An 18,933-nucleotide genomic window follows, 5' to 3' on the forward strand; every position below is an offset into this window, starting at 1 on the left:
AAATAGATGGTAGATTAAACAGAAGAAAAGGATCTGATTGAAAGGATTGGGCAAGACTATCAATTGAGAAAGCTGTTGATTTGCTCGGGTGGATATGAACTCAAGAAGGGAATTTGGTAGAGTGTTGGGTGCGGGGGGCAGGTGGCAGACATCACCACCACCGGACATTGGGTGGATTGGACTGGCCCTTTCAGGGTTTAGGGGAGAGGCTAAACATACTGCATATGCTTGTGTGTGTGTGTGTGTGTGTGTGTGTGAGAGAGAGAGAGAGAGAGAGAGAGAGAGAGGGAGATAAGAAATACATAACAATGATATTAAAGAAACCCCTCCACAATCTTACCAAGCTCCCCTAACCTTTTCCATTTTTGACACATCTTTCTAACACTTGTTGGCACGCTTCGTGGCCCACTTACTATATCCATCATACCGGTACCATGCTGTCAGCCCTAACTGGCACGCAGCACACGCTGATAATGCAAATGCAGCCCTTCCAACGCTCCATGTTTCTGTGGTCTCCACAATTACATTTCAAGGAGCACTCCAGATTTTTTGAATGCTTTTTTTTTTTTTTTTGAGAGACAGAGAGAGACAGTGTGATCAGGAGAGGATCAGAGAGAGAGGGAGACACAGAATCCGAAGCAGGCTCCAGGCTCTGAGCTAGCTGTCAGCACAGAGCCCGACGCGGGGCTCAAATCCACGAACCGTGAGATCATGACCTGAGCTGAAGCCGGTCGCTTAACCGACTGAGCCACCCAGGCGCCCCTCCAGATTTTTTTAAAGAAAAAATAAATCTCTTCTCCTTTGGGGGCTGTGAGGCCAAGTTTTGGAGTCAGACAGGCCTGGAGTGAAACCCTTACTTTGATGATTTACGATCTGGGCAACTTTGGTGAAACTGGCCTCTTGAAATGGCAGTTTTCTCGCCCATAAAAGGTCATGGAGGGGGGCACTTGTGGGGAGAAGCACTGGGTGTTATATGGAAACCAATTTGACAATAAACTAGTATTAAAAAAAGAAAAAAGGGAACGGTGACCCTTAACTCCCAGAATAGCTGTAAGAACAGCAATATTGGATAGAAACTAATTAGGGGATGGGTCCATGGTGGTAAATGGAAGCCATTTTATGAACAGCACCATTTTTATTGTTCTCTTTGAGAAATTTCCATCAGGACCCAGCACAGCACAGAGGAACTCTGAAGAGAGTAAGTTTCATCTAAGTTTCACAGCAGCAGACAAGACCAGTTGTCCCTTTCAGGGTTTAGGGGAGGGTCTTTTCTCCAGATTAGGTCAGGCATTCACACCAGGCATCTCTGCTAACCCCCCTTCGCCCCCCCTCCCCACCCCACCCCCATCCCATCCCCGCCTCTCTGCACCTGGTCTCCCTCCCAAACAGGGATTGACTTGACCTAATCCCACGCTTTCCCTCAGGGTCCACATATCACCACCCTTTGTAAAACCTAGTTAATACTTTAGGGACACCAAAGCAATCGTCAGTCCCCCGAAGCAAAAACATTTACCGAGCTTGCCTGGCCAGCCTAAAAGAATTGGTGCAGCTTAGAAGAGCAGATCCTTTATAGACAGAAAGCAGTGCCCCAACTGCCTCTGCACCCCACCCCCATGGGTGTTCCCTGCTTATTACATTTTCTTCCTAAAGGCCACTGTCCCAGACCAACCCTTAAGCCGAATTTAAAAGTGAGTGCCCTTCACAAAGTACCCAAAGGTATTTGCTACCAGACATGAAGACAGCAAGTTCTGTGTGTGTGTAAAATAATCAATATGCCACTTATTACTTCGGTAGGAAGGAAGAAATGAGTCCGTATAATTCTCAACAAATCTATTATTAAGCACTCATCCATCTGACCACTTTTTATTGAACACCTTTATATGTTAGATGCTGAATAGGATACAAATACTAATCTGGCAAAAAGCCACTTCTGGGTGCTGACAGCCTAGTAAGAGAGCCAACACAGGCATAGCACACGTGTGTACAGAGGTGTCTATGTGCGTAAGTGTGCACATTAGTGCATGTGTGTGTAAATACAGAAGTACGAGGAATCAGCAAAAGGTCAGAGGGAAGGTCCACATAAAGTCCTGTGGTTGTTCAGGCGGGGGCCCATTCATTCCAGCTGGGGGCTGCCCTGACCACCCCATTGACCAACTCACACGCTCCCCGCCTCCCTTCTCCCACTTTCCCTGCTTTCCCAGGGAACTTTTCACCCTGTTATGTATTTATTTATTGTTTTTACCTGTCATATGCACTAGAATGTAATTTCTCTCCCTAAGGGGCAGAGATTTTTGTGCTTTGATGTATCCCAAGTACCTAGAATAGGTGCTGGCACATGACACACACTCGAGAAATTTCCCAAACCGCAAGGTGAGCAGGGCAGGTGAGATGAGAGACCACCATCCAGGCACCCACCCAGTTAACAGGCATTCATTGAGCATCTTCTCTATGCCAAGTGTTATCTTGGGCACTGGAGAGGTAAAGAAAAGAAACTTTCTGTCCCTTCCAGGGATGGCAACCTGGACAGAGGGCCAGGGCCTCCTGCCATGTTCAAGAGAAGGTGCAAAATGGGTGTGATGGGGGTACCCTGGAAATAAAGCTGAAGAGGCACCGCGGGCACCAAGCACAGACTGCATAGCACCCCCTGCTGAGAAGTCCCCGCTAACAGCGGGCCCCTCACAAGGCACAGAAGCTTCGTTTTTAAACAGCTCCCTTAGTTACAGACCTGAGACTCCATCACAGCCAAATGAATCAGACTTGATCCGAGAGATGGACAGTGAAGCGGCAGGAACGCGCAGAGCTCTCCCCTCCTTGCAGCCCGTATATTTTCAAGCTTCGCGCTTTGCCTGTTTTCGAGTCACAGAGGAAGGGGGTCACGTGGGCAGACGTGTACAGAGCACACCCAGGCTGGTTCCAACTTTGCACAGATGGTTCTAGCCAGGACAGGGGAAGGCCTTGGCCTTTGATTACCAGGCTACCTTGGGAGGAAGGATTGCTTCTTCTAGCAGCACATGCCTGGAAAGACCAGGAACCGGCTGCAGCCCCGAGACACCCATAAGGCTTCCCTAGCTCACCCCTGAGGATAATCAGCCATCAGGAGCCCTTGCCAAACCTTGCTGAGTGCTGAGCTCAGTGCCAGGCACGAGGGAAAGTTATAAAAGTGGCAGAAGAGTCAGGAAGAGCTCATGTCTGACCCCAAGGAGGGAGAGAGGAGATGCTATAAAAATAAATGCTTATAGGCATCATTAGATTGGACGGCTGTTCTGAGCTCTGGAAAAAAAGAGCATATAAAAATAATTCTGTTATAAACTGACTCTTTCCTATATATAGCAAATACAAATAATCATCCACTTCACCAGTTCATCTGTTTGGTGAGTTCCTGTTTTTAAATGGTGGTTAAAAACTCAGCCACAAGCAGAAGTTCTAGGGGCAGCCGCAGAGGAATGTCCAGCCATCAAGGTGACCTGGAGGTCCCTGAAGGGAGGTGGGGCGTGGGAGGGGCTGTTGCAGGAAATGGATGTTTCATCCCCAGGGAAAATCAGGCTGCTCCGGCAAAATCAAAAGCACACATTGTAGGTTGCTGCTGCTGCTGGGTCTTTGGTCCTGTTTCCTGGCAGCCTGGCTGTGAGGGAGTGGACCCCAGGTCAGTGTGCAAACATTTCGACCCTTCACCCTTCACCCCTGCTCTGGAGTTTCTAAACAGTTTCGCTCTAAACTGCCCGCAGATCGACAGTAGGGAGACACCGCCTACGTTATGTGCATATAAAAGCCCGTGAGGAACACAGATCTCCAGGTAATTACATGGTCCCAGGTCTGACGTGTTGCTGCCCAGGGTGCCTCTGCCTACGAGCACAAGTGTGAGTGAGAAAACCCAGTTTCTCTTCCCCTGCACGGCTCAGCCAAGGAAATGAGTCTCTATCAGACATGGACACTGATAAAGTTCGAGCTGCTAGGAATGTGTGGAGGGAGGGGTCAGGCAGACATGAGGGCTCCCTCTTCCAGCTTGCTAGAGACTTCCAAGCCGAGTCTTGTCAGGAAATGCTACCTGGTGTTAAGCCTTGTAACTCTACCCGAGAAGCTGCCTTTCCCGTTTCTCTTTGTTTCCTCCCTCTGTCCAGGGGAGCAATTTAAGTCACTCTGATTCCCCACGAACAGCCTATTGGATGACAAGGGACCAGAAAAGAGAAGACATTCCAGAAATAGAAAACCGCTGTGAAAAATACCTGCTCAGAGCTTCATTAAGCCTTAAGAAACAGGACCGCTCCCTGGTAATCTAACTGTTCAGAATGTAAGGGGATCCTCTGGAGCACGGGAATATATTTTCGGTGGTCTTCCGGCTGCTCCAGGCACGGAGTGCGGATGCTCTCACTTTCCGGCAGGCATGCACCGAATGGCATTGACAGTAGCTAATAGCTGATACTTAGTGAATGCTTACAGACCAGGTACTGAGTACTGAGTTAGTACTTCCTTAGGAGATACTATCTAATTTAATCCTCCCATACATCTAGGAATGTATTATGACTCCCAATTTATGATCAAGAAAAATGAAGGCACTGAGAGGCTAAGTGATTGCCCCGAGATCACGACGTGGACTCACAGAAAGCCGGGACCAAACCCAGTTTCAGCCCCAGCTTTAACTGCCAGATTTTTGGTCCCCACAGGAGATGTCCAAAACAGATTATGCAACTTGCCCTGAAAATCTGTTCCAGGCTTTGCCCTCAGAAAGTCCCCCTTCCAGGCAATTTGAAGTTCTCTTCTTCTGTTACAACCCATTTCCTCTTGCTCAGCTCCAAGGGGAGCTAGAGAATTTAGGCAGGCAGCTTCTGAGACGTAGAAAGGGCAGGGGCAGGGCGGGTCCAAGAGCAGGCACTAAAGGGGGAGACGCGCTCCTTACACCCCGGGACTGAGACACCTGCGCTGGAGGGAGGTGACCTGCAGCCCTGGGGAGCCCCCGGCACATCCTGGTGGAAGCCAGAGCTCCTCCCACCCCTGAAGAGCAAAGGTTCCTCTGCCTGCCGAGAAGTCAAAATTTGGCCTCTGATGCAACATGTCTGGCATTTAGTCAAGCACACAACACATGGAAAAGGGAAAAGAGTGCTTTTGTATCCATTCTTAGAAGGGGCCCTTAGGAAAACTGTGTTTTCCAGGGCTCAGAACCCCTACAGACCTGGGGACTCAGTCCGAGTCAATACCAGTTAACCCTGGGACACTAAGGAACCTTCAAGCTAAAACCCACACCCCCAAAACCAGAGCAAGGTCATGTTCTCCGTGCTGGCCCGCCAGTGCCATAGGTCTGGGATGCAGCCCCAGCGTCTGCATTTCTAACAAGTTCCCAGGTGATGCTCTTGGTCGGGGGGGCCCTACGTTGTGTCTCCAGAGATTGTGATGTAGGATTCTGGGTGCTGGGTCAGCACCAGCAAACCCGTTCCTATGAGTCCCAGCTGAAAACACAATGCCAGCACGGCGTGGTGTTTCAAATCCCAGCAGCACAAACGTGCAAGAAGTGAGAGGTAGAGGGAGTGAACAGGTCGAGACCAAGCTGAACGACACCTCAGAATAAATGTCTCAGGGACAGGGGACTGAGGAAACAGGAAGCTGAAAGGACTTGCAGAGAAAGGCTTGTGTATAGTCAGGTTTCCACCTCATTCCTAACTGTCCCAAAGCTGGTCTGGGCAAAGCCAGCCATGCCCTGCGCAGCCCAGACCTGCCCGAGCTGTTCTCTCCTTTCCCGGGAGAGTAGATTTACCTCCCAGCCACAAATGGCTGCCTGTGCGATCTCTTCCCCTGGGACGTCAGGGACACCTGCTCGCCTTGCCCCGCCAGTTCATTAACGTCCCCTTCAGCAGGTCCCTGTTGGATCTGAGATTTCAGTATAAATACCCAAAAGCAAGGGATCCTACCTATCACAGGCAGTCAGTTACACTTCTAGAAAGCCTGAGGTCAAGACCTAGAAAATAGAGTGGGGACCTAACACAGTCCACTGAGGGAGTCAACCTTCTGTGGGTTTTTTTTTAATGTTTATTTATTTTTGAGAGAGAGAGACAGAGTGCAAATAGGGGAGGAGCACAGAAGAGGCAGACACAAAATGTGAAGCAGGCTTCAGGCACCGAGCGTGAGAGCACAGAGCCCCACAGGGGCTCGAAGCTACGAACCTCAAGATCACGACCTGAGCTGAAGTCTGAGGCTTAAGGGCCTGAGCCACCCAGATGCCCCAACCTTCTCTTGTATCTGAAGTGGCTTCCTCTCTATTATTCCCTCTGAATGGAAACCCCGTCCCCCCGCCCCCCCCGGCCTCATGGTGAGCTCCTGGTCTGCCTTCACCACTGAGCTCAGGGCATCTGTCTCTGGGAGGCGATCCCTCAGCACCCCAGGGAGAGCCGTCCTGCCTTCCTCTGGGCTCACCACTCGGCAAACGCGCTTTAATAAGATTGATGCACCTGAGTGATGGCAGAGATGGTCCACCTCTAGGTAGTCCCAACCTGTCTTCTCCTTCCTTAGTGGCTAAAAAGCCTCTTTCCATTCTGTTGCTCCTTTTCTATCACTCTCCAGGGATAGAGGTCTCCCTTGCCAGAATCTTCCTTTTCTGTCGGGTAGAACCAAAGCCTCGGACAGAAAAATGAAGAGATGGAAGGAAAGAAGAAGGTTTCAAAGAGATGAGTGAGAGGCATGAGGATGAGGACCACAAGGATGTTTTCTCAAAGATAGGAAAGGAAGCTGGCATAGATCAGGGCACTTTTCAGGGGGAGGGGTTGAAGACAGAGTGGCAGGGGAGGCTGGGGCCACGAGCAGGTGGACAGAGGAGGGAAGGGGTAGTATCAGGGTGGCTCAGGACTGTCCAGGTGGATTCTACTTACAGAGCTTGAAAACACAAGCAAAGGACTTACGTTATTCTGAAATACCTCTTGGTCACTGGGACCATGTCTATTTGACACGGAGGCCAGATCACATGGATCAGGCTCTTATCTGGTCCCACCCTTGTGCTTCTCGGATCTTCTGCTCTACCGGTCCCAGTACGTGGCCCTGTGCTCATAAAAAGTTAGGTTTTTTCCTCCTTTCTTCCCTTCTGTCACTCTTGGGCAGCCCGTCAGGCTGACATGATGGCAGAGTGGAGGATGGGCTGACAGGGCAGGTCGGGGGAGAGAGGCAAGCGAGACGTCGCACCGAGTCTGCCTGGACTGAGAACACAATGCTGATCTTGGCCGGGAGCCCACCATTTACCAGCCCCCTCCTGGCCTCTGGGGTCTGGCTAATTAAAGACACGGTTACTCATTTCATTCCCAAGTCGCTATTTAAGGAAGTAGAATCATGCCATTCCTACGAGGCCTCTGACCCTAACTAGAGGCAAACAATGCCAGGGCTTGTGCAAGTGGCTCTAAGTACAGAGTCGTTCAAAGAGCCTGGGAGGAGGGAGGAGACGGCAGGGCCTACAGCTGGGCCAGCTGCTGGCTCTCCCCTCCGCGTCCTCCTCCTCCCTCCCACCAAGAGGTCAGGATCCAGTGACAGTCCCTCCCTGAGCCCCTGGCCAGGGCAACTCCTATATTTTCTGGACACACTCAGAGTCACAGAGCTGACTCAGAAAAAAGAAAAAAAAGCACTTTTGGCTTTTAAGTAGCAGCAACTTGGAGCATTTGAGATTCTTCAGTTGTTTTTTAAGAAGTCAAAAAAAGAAAAAAAAAAAAAAGAAACATTGCTTTTTCTCAACAAACTCTTACACGGAGATCTGTCCTCTGTCAGGCCCGGTGCAAAGCGCTGGGGAGGAAGTGAATCAAAATCGTTCCTGCCCTCAAAGGGCATCCAGTCTTACAGACGAAGTAGATGCCTGAACGAGTCAGTTATACTAACACGGACTAAGTGTAAACGTAGAGATACAGACGCTGCACACGACAGAGGTGATAACAGGTAGGGGAAAAGGTGTGCCAGAGGATGGGAGACCCGATGGGTTTTGAGGCAAAAGTACAAGTTCATCTGACCAACTTACCAACCGAATAAGGGAAGAGTGTCCCTAGCAGGGGAAAGCATATTAAAAGCCTTTGAAATGTAGACAAAGAGCTTGAACGCACTTGTTTCCATGGGTCCCAAACTCTTCTAACAAATAATCCATAACTGCAGATTGGCATAATTGAGAGCTAGTCTGAAGCATTTGGTACAAACATGAAATTTCTTTTTTACAATTTTTTAGTTTTATTTATTTTCGAGAGAGAGAGAGAGAGAGAAAGAATCCCAAGCAGGCTTTACACTGTCAGCACAGAGCCCGACGTGGGACTTGAACTCACAAACCGTGAAATCATGATCTGAGCCGAAATCAAGAGTTGGATGCTTAACTGACTGAGCCACCCAGGTGTCGCTGAATTTTTGTTATCAAAATATAATTGACTTATAACATTAGATTAGTTTCAGGTAGCATGAAATTTCTTAGGTATTTATTTTCATTTCTTTAAATTGTATAAATTGTGTATTGTTTGTAACAGTCTCACATGTTTTGATTGTAAAATAACGTTTTCAACGTAAGATTGTCAGTTAGATTGACTTTCCAGACACACATTGTCAAATAAAGTTTATCCTCCATAGAGAAAGAAGCCTCCTGTTGACCCTTTGGGGAGAGAAAGGCAGCCTTTATCCAGCCTAAAGTGTACAAAGCCTTTAAAAGATGGTTGGAGACCAGAGCTTTGAATACACGAGTGATTTTTCACACTCCTATTTAGGACTGTTGACTGACTGTGATCTCAGTTACAGTGTCTTCCAAAAACTCTTCTTCAAGTAAGTTTGTCCTACGTCCCATTCGCCCTTGCTGTCTGCCCTGTTGGCTGATTTGAGGAAAATACCAGCGGAAGGGAAGCCGCTGGGAACCAGTCAGCAATGACAGAGCAAAGTGGATTCTCCCAAAAACCCAGCAGTTACAGCAATCCCAAACTGAAATTACATTGATAGCCCATTAGATGCAGGCGCCATGTGAGGGTTTAGAATGCCACCTCAGGGGGCGCCTGGGTGGCTCAGTCAATTAAGCGTCCGACTTCAGCTCAGGTCATGATCCCATGGTTTGTGAGTTCGAGCCCCACATCTGGCTATGGGCTGACAGCTCAGAGCCTGGAGCCTGCTTCAGATTCTGTGCCTGCCTCTCTCTCTCTGCCACTCCCCAGATCATGCTCACTCGCTCTCTCTCTCTCTCTCTCTCTCTCTCTCTCTCTCAAGAATAAACATTTAAAAAACTGCTGCCTCAGGTGAAAGGTAATGATTCCCTAATCCCCATGCCAGGTTAACACTCCAGACCAATTAAGCCAGAAACTCTGGGAGTGAGGTCCAGGCGTTAAAACTTATCAAACCTCTAGGGTGATTCCAATGTGCGGCCAGCTTGCGAATCAGTGGGCTGGATCCCAGTGGCACTCAACCTCGGCTGCACAGTAGAATCACCTGGGGAGGTTTTGATGCACATGGTGGAGGAGCCCAGTCAGCCCAGTGGAGCGGAGTCGCTGGGGCTTGGGTCTGGGCATCCATGTGGCCCTTAGACCGGGGAAGGAAGCCAGCTCCCCAACTCTGCACTCTGGGGAAACTTCCTTGCAGATTCCCAAGTCCTGTGTGGGTGCCTGGACGCATGGCGGCTGTCGGGCCATCCGTGGGCGCTCTGAACAGGGACCAGGAGACGGATGCTCTCAGAGCTCAATGTCTCATGATCTTGAGGTTGTCAGGACACCTGTGGCCTGACTGGTTCCAGGAGGGAGGGTCGCTCCTGCCTGATGCACTGGCTGCCGGCGGTGCCAACACCTGATGTGGGATGACAACGCACATCACACGTTCGCATGGTCGGGGCTCTGGTTTGCCCACCACCCATCCGTATCGGGGTGCATGTGTTCATCCCCCGTGCATGGTTCTTGCCCCTCTCCACTCAGACCATTGGGTCCACAGCATGGAGGGGGATGGGCAGCAAGCCTGGCCCTATGAGCCCCCTCCCCGCCCCCAGCTGACACATAGGATAACCAGCCACCCCCAGGGCAGGGTCGGCAGTGGCTCTTCAGGCTGCTTCTCCTCGATGCCAAAAGATGCTGCTGGTCAGTGTCCTCTCTTTGTCTCCCGCTGGTAGTGACCTCGTGCTGTCCCCGTCTTCAGCCATGCCTGATAAAGATAGATATTTTTTGTGGGAATGGGACAGTCCTGCTCACTCTCATCACAGGCCATTACCCTCAGGTCTGATGGCCCTGTGCAGCGGGGGTGTGGTCCCAACCCAAAGAGATCACATTCTAGGAAGGCAATGATGACCACCCAAAGGGGTCAGAACACCGTGGAAGGTAATTTAACATTTGTGCTGGAAAACTTCAAACAACCAATTTAATGTCACCAAAAAGTAATGTTAGCCTTCACACTTCCTTGCTTTCGTGTTTATCATCAAGAGAGAAGCAGAGGTACAGCCTTTGAGAGGGTCTGGGGGGCTGCCTTCCCCCGGAATGCAGTGATGAGACAGGTGAGAGGTAAGAAGTAGCAACCTTGACTGCATGGCTCAGGATCGATTCCATCCCAATGCAGACTGGCATTGAGGAACCCTGGCATTTCGATGCCAGGGCTGTTCTCTTCCAGTGCTGGGAGGGGCGCAGTTAGCCAGGAGTGCAGCTCTGGACAATATAAAGAACAAGAAAAAAGGGAGGTCTGGACCCTGCAAAGAACCTTGTGTGCAATGACGGGTCAATGAATTAATACCCAAAGAAGTTCTTCGACCCGTAACGCTCATTTTTCTTCAATAAATCACTATACCTCATGTTGGCCTGTAAATTTTATAATACATGTTGTAACTGCCTTGTTTCGTACCCGACGATAAATATGTAAACAGCTTTTCTGTACCTTTTAATCCACTATTGCTTTCATAAGTCACTCATGTGGGCCCATGAGTCTTGCAATATGTTTTTAGTTTGTTTATTTATTTTGAGAGAGAGACAGTGCAAGTGGGGAAGAGTCAGAGAGAGACAGAGAAAGAGAGAGTCCCAAGCAGGTACTGTGCTGCCAGCACAGAGCCCAAAGCGGAGCTTGAACTCACAAAACTGTGAGATCATGACCTGAGCCGAAACGGAGTGTCAGTCGCTTAACTGACTGAGCCCCCCAGGCGCCCCTGCAATATGTTTTGAAATCAGCTTGTTTTATAGACAGGAGCTCCACCTAACAGCATTTGCTCAGGCTCTTCATGTGTTACGGACCATCCTGTTGCGTATCTGGTTTTTCTGGTTTTTTCTCAAAAGCCCCCAGGTCACTCCGAGTTTGCACCCAGGGCTGAGCTTTCCGGCTACAGAAGCAGGTGGGTGAAAGAATGTCCGCGCCGCTGATTCCAGCCGGCAGCGGGGAGGTGCCTCAGGTGGACGGAGAGGCTGAGTTGTGACCCCCTCACCCACACTCCCATCCCCCTCCCTGACCAGAATTCATTTGCTGATGTCCTAACCCCTCATGCTTCAAAATGTGGCCTGACTTGGAAATACGGTCACTACAGATGTAATTAGTTAAGATGAGGTCATACCAGAGTAGGGTGGGCCCCTAATGCAGTATGACTGGTGCCCTTATAAAGAGGGGAAATTTGGACACAGTCCCACACACAGGGAGAGCTCGGGGAGATGCATCTACAAGCCAGGGAACGCCAAACACTGCCAGCACACACATCCAGGGGAGAGGCCGGGACCACATCCTCCCCTCAGCACCCACGGCAGGACCCAAGTCGGTGACACCTTGATCTCGGACCTCCAGCCCGCAGTTTGTGAGACTGTTCCGGTAGCCCTAGCAAACCCACACAGGAGGTTCCTCCAAACCAGCAAGTAGGAGTTCAATACACACGTGTTCCAAATGGACTTAGAAACGAACTAATAAAACCAGAATCTCTCTAGGTAGTGAAATCGTTGGAAAGCATTGGCAACTATTTGGAAACTCAAAGAAATCACTTTGTGTTGCGTTGTTTTGTTTCGTTTCGTTGAAGGCAGCTCACACTGGGGCAGGAAGCATCATAAATCTCAGTGAACAATCCCGATCAGCTGACAGCTGCTGAGAGAGTAACCATTCCCGCACTCGGTTCCCTCCCTTGTTCATTTCAGCCTGTCAGCAGCAGGACAGGTAATTGTATTAAATCACCTAGCAACTGCGAGGCTCTCCTTTTAAGTATCAAAGGAGCCTTTCTCTTTAATCAATTACAAATCTGAGGTTCCTCCCTGGCAAGGAGAAAATTCGAAGAATTAGACGTTGGCCAGGAGCTGGATTCAAAGGGACAGCTTCTGGATACAGAAGGAAGCTTCGGGGGGTGCCTTCCTTAATCAGGCCCCCAGCAGAGGACCCCACGGGGTGGCCCAGAGGATCCCGGACCAACAGTGGCTTGTACGTCTCCCACCAGATACTGAGTCCCTCGATGGAGAGGACTCTGTCCCTCACATCTCACCCCAAGCCCAACTTTCATGGCTTCTCCATTGAATTCTCCTACCTAACCCTTTCCTGCGCAGGGAGGTTGATCTTCCTCGCCTGAGTCCCCGGCAGGGACCAGGATGAACAGAGCTCACAGATCGCGGGATGCGGTGAGAGGGCAGCCAATGAACATCTCCGCACAGCACTCGTGGTCACTTTCAGGGTCATGCAAGCCAGAAAAAAGATAAATGGAAATCTAATTAGGGTCAGTGAAAGGAGAATGGGTATTGAAATTAGCAATGAATTTTTCTTTTTGAAGATGTAAATAGAACCTCAGAGTAGAACCTTTTGAAGAGTTGGGACTCATCATCTTCCTATGTAAGACATAAGCAGATCTAGGGAGCTTTAGATAAGGCTCTTTAAAACAAAATGCAAAAGAAAGATACGACTATCTTGCATCTTGACACTTTTCTTAGGTCCCCTCCTGCTCTAGGATTTTTCAGGGGTCGATGAGGAGGAAAAAAGATTCAAACATGAAATTATTCAGTTTCAAGTCCGCTTCATTTCCTGGCTCTCAGGTGAGGTGCCTGCCAAGTCAACTACATGTCCTCACATGCCTTAGCTGTGCCCTCGTTCAGCTCTGTTCAAAGAGTCGCCGACACCTAGTGCCATCCACGTGGAGCCCTTGTTCTGCATGGACCCCCGCTGCAGAGGGGAGGCCTGGCCTCCTAAAAAGAGTGTCCATCCTCAAGTCCCAGATGTGAATCTCTGGTCCTTCCCTTGTGCAGGTGATGAATGACGTGGGTCTTCACAACTTCCTTGGGGGCAGTCAATGGAAGAACAAGAAATAAAGCACCGAACAAAGCTCCCGATGCGCTCTAATGGGTGCTCAGCAGAAGGCCTCCACTCCACTGTGCCCTGCAGCTCAGCCGACTTCTCATCCTTCTCTCCAGTCAGCACGGATAAGGAGAGGGGACGGGGCCAGTGTCCCTTCCTCCCCCACAACTGAGGCCAGGCTCCCGGGCCGGGCCTTCTAAAGAGGGAGCCAGTGCTGGTAGGAGACTGGCCCTCTCCATCTCAGGGAGTCTGCGTGCTGGACCTTAGTTCCACTCAGTAAACAAGCGTTGAGCACAGACTGAGGATGAAGCCATGAATAATAGTGGACCCTTCCCCCAGCCTCGATACGTCAAGGTGTCTTTCGACACATCTGTTTCCCTAGGAAATTATAGTCATATCATATTTTATTATACTACTTTGGCTTATTTTTATTTTTATAAAAAAGATTTATGTGCAGATGAAAAATGTTATTGGGATGTCCGAGTGGCTCAGTCGGTTAAGGGTTCAATGCCAGCTCTGGTCATGATCTCACGGTTCCGTGAGTTTGAGCCCCACATCAAGGTCTGAGCTGGCAGTGCAGAGCCTGCTTGGATCCTCTCTCTCTCTCTCTCTCTCTCTCCCTCTCCGTTCCTTCCCCTCCCTCCCTCTCTCTCTCTCTCTCAGAAATAAACATTAAAAATTCTTAAATAATACATAAATAATGTACTTTTTTAAAAGAAGAAAAACATTTTTCCCTTTTAATCCATAAACCTCAATGGCATTTAAGACTGAATTAATTTCCTTTTTTTTTAGAATATTTTTTAAGTTTTTATTTATTTATTTTGAGAGAGACACACAGAGAGAGAGTGGGGGAGGGGCAGAGAGAGAGGGAGAGAGAGAGAATCCCAAACAGGCTCTGAGCTGCCAGCACAGAGTCCAAAATGATGCTTGAACTCACGAATGGAGAAATCATGACCTGAGCCAAAACCAAGAGTCAGACATTCAACAAACTGAGCCACTCAGGTGGCTGTCTTTTCAAAGTTACTAAATAAATAAAGGCAACCTTATTTTCATTGAAATATTTGACAAAACATTTTTTAAGTCCTAGAGAAGAACTCATTCTCTGACTAATTAAACCCCATTTGATGTAATAAAGTAGACTCTCTAAGGACTTCCTTTAATAGAGAAAGCTTCATCAATCCGAGATGAGCTACAATATGAATTTAGAGGAAATAAAGTGAATTTTTGGAGAGAAAAAACACACACGCTCTAAGCAGGAACGCAGCCACGCTGGCTCCCCAGTTCACTCCACCCTTGACAGGTGTCTTCTCCAGTCAAGGAGAACTATCTTCTCCAGTTAGGAACCAAAAACCAAATTCCCTCCGCAGACGGCTGGCGATATTTTTCCCTTGGGAAGGCAGATCTGCTCTTCTGCTCTCTCTTGCAGCCAAGAGATGGGCTGGTCTTGATGTGCGGACACTTCCTCTCTCGGCCAACGGCTTCCCATTGGAAGGTGAGACCATTCTGGTGGACTGGGTTTGTTCAGGGCAGCAGAGGGAACTCGATGCAGAATGGAGGGTGGAGCTTCCTGTCATCCCAGGTGAGAGGATACAGCACACGATTCTGTCTCCTGGAGCCCCCGGAAGTGTGGCCGACACAAGGGTGGACCCTAACCTAGGCGATGGGGCCCCTGGGTAATGCTTCTCAGAAGCTCACCTATGTGTTATGTATGCATGTATCTGCACAACTACAGCCATGAATACGGCTCTAAATTTTCAAAAGAGAAGCTTGAATTGAGGTCAACAAAGACTTCCCTAGAGCCTAGAGGTTTCTAAGGAACTTGTCTTAATTAGTAGATCAAAGTAGTTTGTATTTAACACATCAAATAGACAGATGAGAGGCTATTAGACAGATGATAGATAAGTAGCCAGACAGATGATTGATTGATTGAAGAGTCCGATAGACCTCAGTTTAACCAATTACTGTCAGAAGGAGTCTTGATAAGGTACTCTGTTTCCCTAACCCTACATCTCCTTGTCTGTAAAATGGGCTCGCTTACCTCTCCAGGTGAGATTAAGGCATAAATAAAACAGTGGGTGTAAAGGGCTTAGTGAAGTGACTGAATAAACAGGAACCATTAGCACTGTGATTCTGACTGAAGAACAGTTCAGTGAGGACTGACTCACTTCGTGAGTTCAGGGGTTCGGAACTGTTAGGAGACAGACTGGGTTAATGGGAAGGCTCTGAGACACATACCAGTAAATGGATACTTTCCGCAACGATGCACAGCTTAAGCGGGACCAGTCACCCAGTGGTCAGATGCTTCCCCAGTCGCCAAGGGGGAGACAGTTTTGCCCGGGAACCCAGCTTGACTTCCCGGTTCAAAAATCACACCTGTGAAACTCAATCCAGGTGGGAAATTCTTCTGGTTGACTCTGCTAAAGCCATGGTTCATTATCAAGTTATTTCTCCAGGTCATTCTGAGGTCATCTCTTATTAGTAACAGCCGGCAGGGGTGGGGGTGGGTGTACAAAGTCTAACCGTTCAGCCTTTGCCTAAAAGTCCATCACAGCACCTCTCTTTTGTTGAACATTTTCTGGGTAGCAGGCACCATGCACATAGCCTCCTGCACATCAGTTTATCTGATCCTCTAAGGATTGCATGGGGCAAGGGGGCGGGGGGCAGCTACAGTGATCCCCATTTAAAGATGAAGAATTTCAGCCTTGCAAAGTCCAGTTATCTGTCCAAGATCACACCTAGTCGGTGGTGGAGCCAGCATTAGAGGTGAGTCCCGGAGCTCTTCCCACCAGGCTTTGCTGCACAGAAAACCATTAATCTCCCTTTTCTCTCCCATGTCACGTGTGTTTATACTGCATAGGAGAACAAAAGATGGTTTAAAATGCTCGTTTTTCTCACCTGCTGAAAGCAGTCCAGCCTATTGTTACTAATTGGGCTGTACCTGGCTCCGGGCTCTCCAGGCGATCCCTCCAATCCTCTTCATGTGGCATCTCTGCTTACCCTCCTCCGGGCTCAGGATTCTCTCTGGCCTTTCAGAAAACAACTGGCAACAGTTTAGCAACTATTTAAATCTCTTTAGTTTCGCTAAGAAGCACCTTGGCAGGGGCACCTGGATGGAGCAAAGCAAGAGTGCCACCTGGTGGAGTATTTGGGTCACTGCCAACAATATTCCTTGGGCAAAGGTGGGCTGAAGGTCCGGGGATGGAGAGTGTTCAGTGTCTGGCAACCACTCCTAGACAACTACAGGAAGCAACTCACCATTGTCCAAAGTCTTACTCAAATACAAGCTTGGGACTTTAAAGGCATGCATTTCTCGGCTCCAGAGCCTGGGACTGGGATTAGGGTGAGGTAAGAGGCATCCGGTCTGTGTAAGGGTAGGACTGCATCTCTTTACTTAAAATTGTGAAATACTTGGGGCGCCTGGGTGGCTCAGTTGATTGCGTCTGACTTCAGCTCTGGTCATGATCTCACAGTTCGTGAGTTCGAGCTCCACGTCTGGCTCTGTGCTGACAGCTAGCTCAGAGCCTGGAGCCTGCTCTGGATTCTGTGTCTCCCTCTCTCTGCCCCTCCCCCACTCACGCTCGCCCCCCCTTCTTAAAAATAAATAAGCATTAAAAAAATTTTTTTTAACTAAAAGAAAGCCCAAAAATTTGAAATTCCTTTCATCGTGGATGTTTGCATTGATTTTGACTTTTTAAAAGTGCGTTAAAATATTAGTTACCTTAATTACCGGGTTTGGGGCACTCCCCCCTGACATCATGCACCCGTGGAAAACTCCTCTTGTCTCACCCTAGTATGGGGCTGCTGAGGGCCTCTGACGAAGGATTCTGTTTCCTGGCCAAGCTCTGTCTGCACGTGAGCACAGGCCCTGTGGCCTCTTCACACATCCGCCGTTGCTCCATCCCATCTGAGAATGGCCTCGGCATCGCCGCGGTCCGTCGGACCCGATTCACCAACTCAAGTCAAAAGCAAGTACCCAAACCGGTTCACACTTCAGTGTTAAGCCTGAAGAACCCTACGAAACACATTTACCCATTGCTGACTTCCGCAGGTCACTGCTCATAAGCAGCGCCTCCTTGCTTTTGCTGGGTCCCAGACCCCTGGGCTGCAAATCTGAGCAAAGCACGCTTGTCCACACTGCATGCTCCCTCACCTGACCTCGGCCAGTGCCAGCCAGCGAGGGTCTGCCTTGATATGTTGCTTTCTCAAGAATGCCTGAGCCGAGTGCCCGCGTCAGGCCACATCGCCACAAAACCGTGTCTACACTGGGTCATGCCAGTCCCCTGATCCATGGCTTGAGGCTTAGGAGGGAAGTTCTTTACCTAGAATGTAGGAGTGGGTCGGGAGGGGGGATGATTCTGGAAGCCCCTGAAAATTCACATGAAATAATGTGCATTTTCTGGGCAGATCGTTTGTCACTTTCTTTCCATTCTCCAAGGCGCCCTTGACCCCACAGAAAGTGAGAATCACAGCAGCTCCATAACGTCTTCAGACTCCTTCAAGGGTCTAAGTGAGAAACAGCAACAAGAAGTACCTTTCCATGCCTCCCCCTGGTAACCACCACCAGGGCCCGATCGGTGGTGTATAAACAGTTGGGCCAGCCTGATAAAGGCCCGTATGTATTTCAAAATTCAGAGGAAGGAAAAGCTCCTCTCACTGGATACACTGGGGTCTCAGCTGGGTACTTGGAACTGGCAGCCCCCCTGCCTTCTCTGCCTTTCCCTCCCTGACATCCCTTTCAGCCTTATTGTTCTCAGGGAACGTTCTTTGGCAAGATCTAGGCTTCCCTCTGGAACATTCTTCCACTCTTCTGTCATCCTTTACTCATCCATCCCGTCGAGCTTTCTCAATATTTCCAAGCAGGGCTGGGCACCTTACACTCTCCGGGTTATCACGCAGTTGACTTTTCTAGATTTATTTGCATATTTATCTGTCCTGCCCATAAGAAGCGATCCCAGGAGGGCAGGAGCCCAATCATATTCATTTCCGCATCCCCAGCATCTAGCACAGAATCAATGTGTGGGGGAGAAAAAAAAAGTTGCTTGGATGAATAAACTAATAGATCCATGAATGAATGAGTGAATGAATGAATGAATGAATGAATAACGAACAACTCCCCCCACTCCCAGCCTAACCCCGCACATGCACACCTCGGTGCCTCCATTTCCCAGATGAGGAGTGCAGGGCACCGAGGGGCATGGTCATGGCAGTGAGACCCATCCCACAGGGCCCCTCCCCCGCAGGAGCCTAACCCACGCCCCCGCAGCTGTGCGCTGAAATCACACCTCTCCAAGGTGACATGTCCCCTTGCCTTGTCTTCCCTTCTTTTTGTGGCTCCTTGGCTCAGCGCACACAGTAGGGAGATGATGACCGAGGGAAATCAGAGGGAAGAAAGCGGCTGGTGCAAGGCGCCCCCTGACCCCTCCGCGGGGTCTGGGGCACCGGAATCTTCTCCGTGACTCTCTGTCATTACCGCATGAGGACCGAAACTATTTGACTCTCTCAAACTTACGCCGACAGCAGGATCAAGAGAGCTGAATTTCATGCCCAGGAATGCGTTGTCCATGAACCTAAAACAGCTAGTTTTACTTTTGCTTCCTCCCCGCGGAGTTCCATTCATGAGAAGTCTGATAAAATCTCCGGAGGGGGCGGCTCTGGGTCTGCGGGTCCCAAACACGCTGCAGAAGCTGGAAAGAGCTAGAAGAAGGTGGAGTACCCAGCTAGCCCTGTTCCTGCTTAAGT

At 49.4% G+C, this 18,933-nt stretch overlaps 1 long non-coding RNA gene across 1 annotated transcript; it reads right to left on the reverse strand.

Moving 5' to 3' along the window:
* Nucleotides 1-9,149: 9,149 nt before the first annotated feature.
* On the reverse strand, nt 9,150-16,481 carry LOC115285751. Its single transcript, XR_003905679.1, has 4 exons — nt 16,133-16,481; nt 15,430-16,043; nt 12,437-12,572; nt 9,150-10,107 (listed from the first exon to the last, which is right to left on the reverse strand). It is a non-coding gene; the product is annotated as an uncharacterized LOC115285751 (long non-coding RNA).
* Between the last annotated feature and the right edge of the window lie 2,452 nt (nt 16,482-18,933).

This window comes from Suricata suricatta, chromosome 1, assembly GCF_006229205.1.
Source record: "Suricata suricatta isolate VVHF042 chromosome 1, meerkat_22Aug2017_6uvM2_HiC, whole genome shotgun sequence".
In the NCBI taxonomy this organism is placed as follows: Eukaryota; Metazoa; Chordata; class Mammalia; order Carnivora; family Herpestidae; genus Suricata; species Suricata suricatta.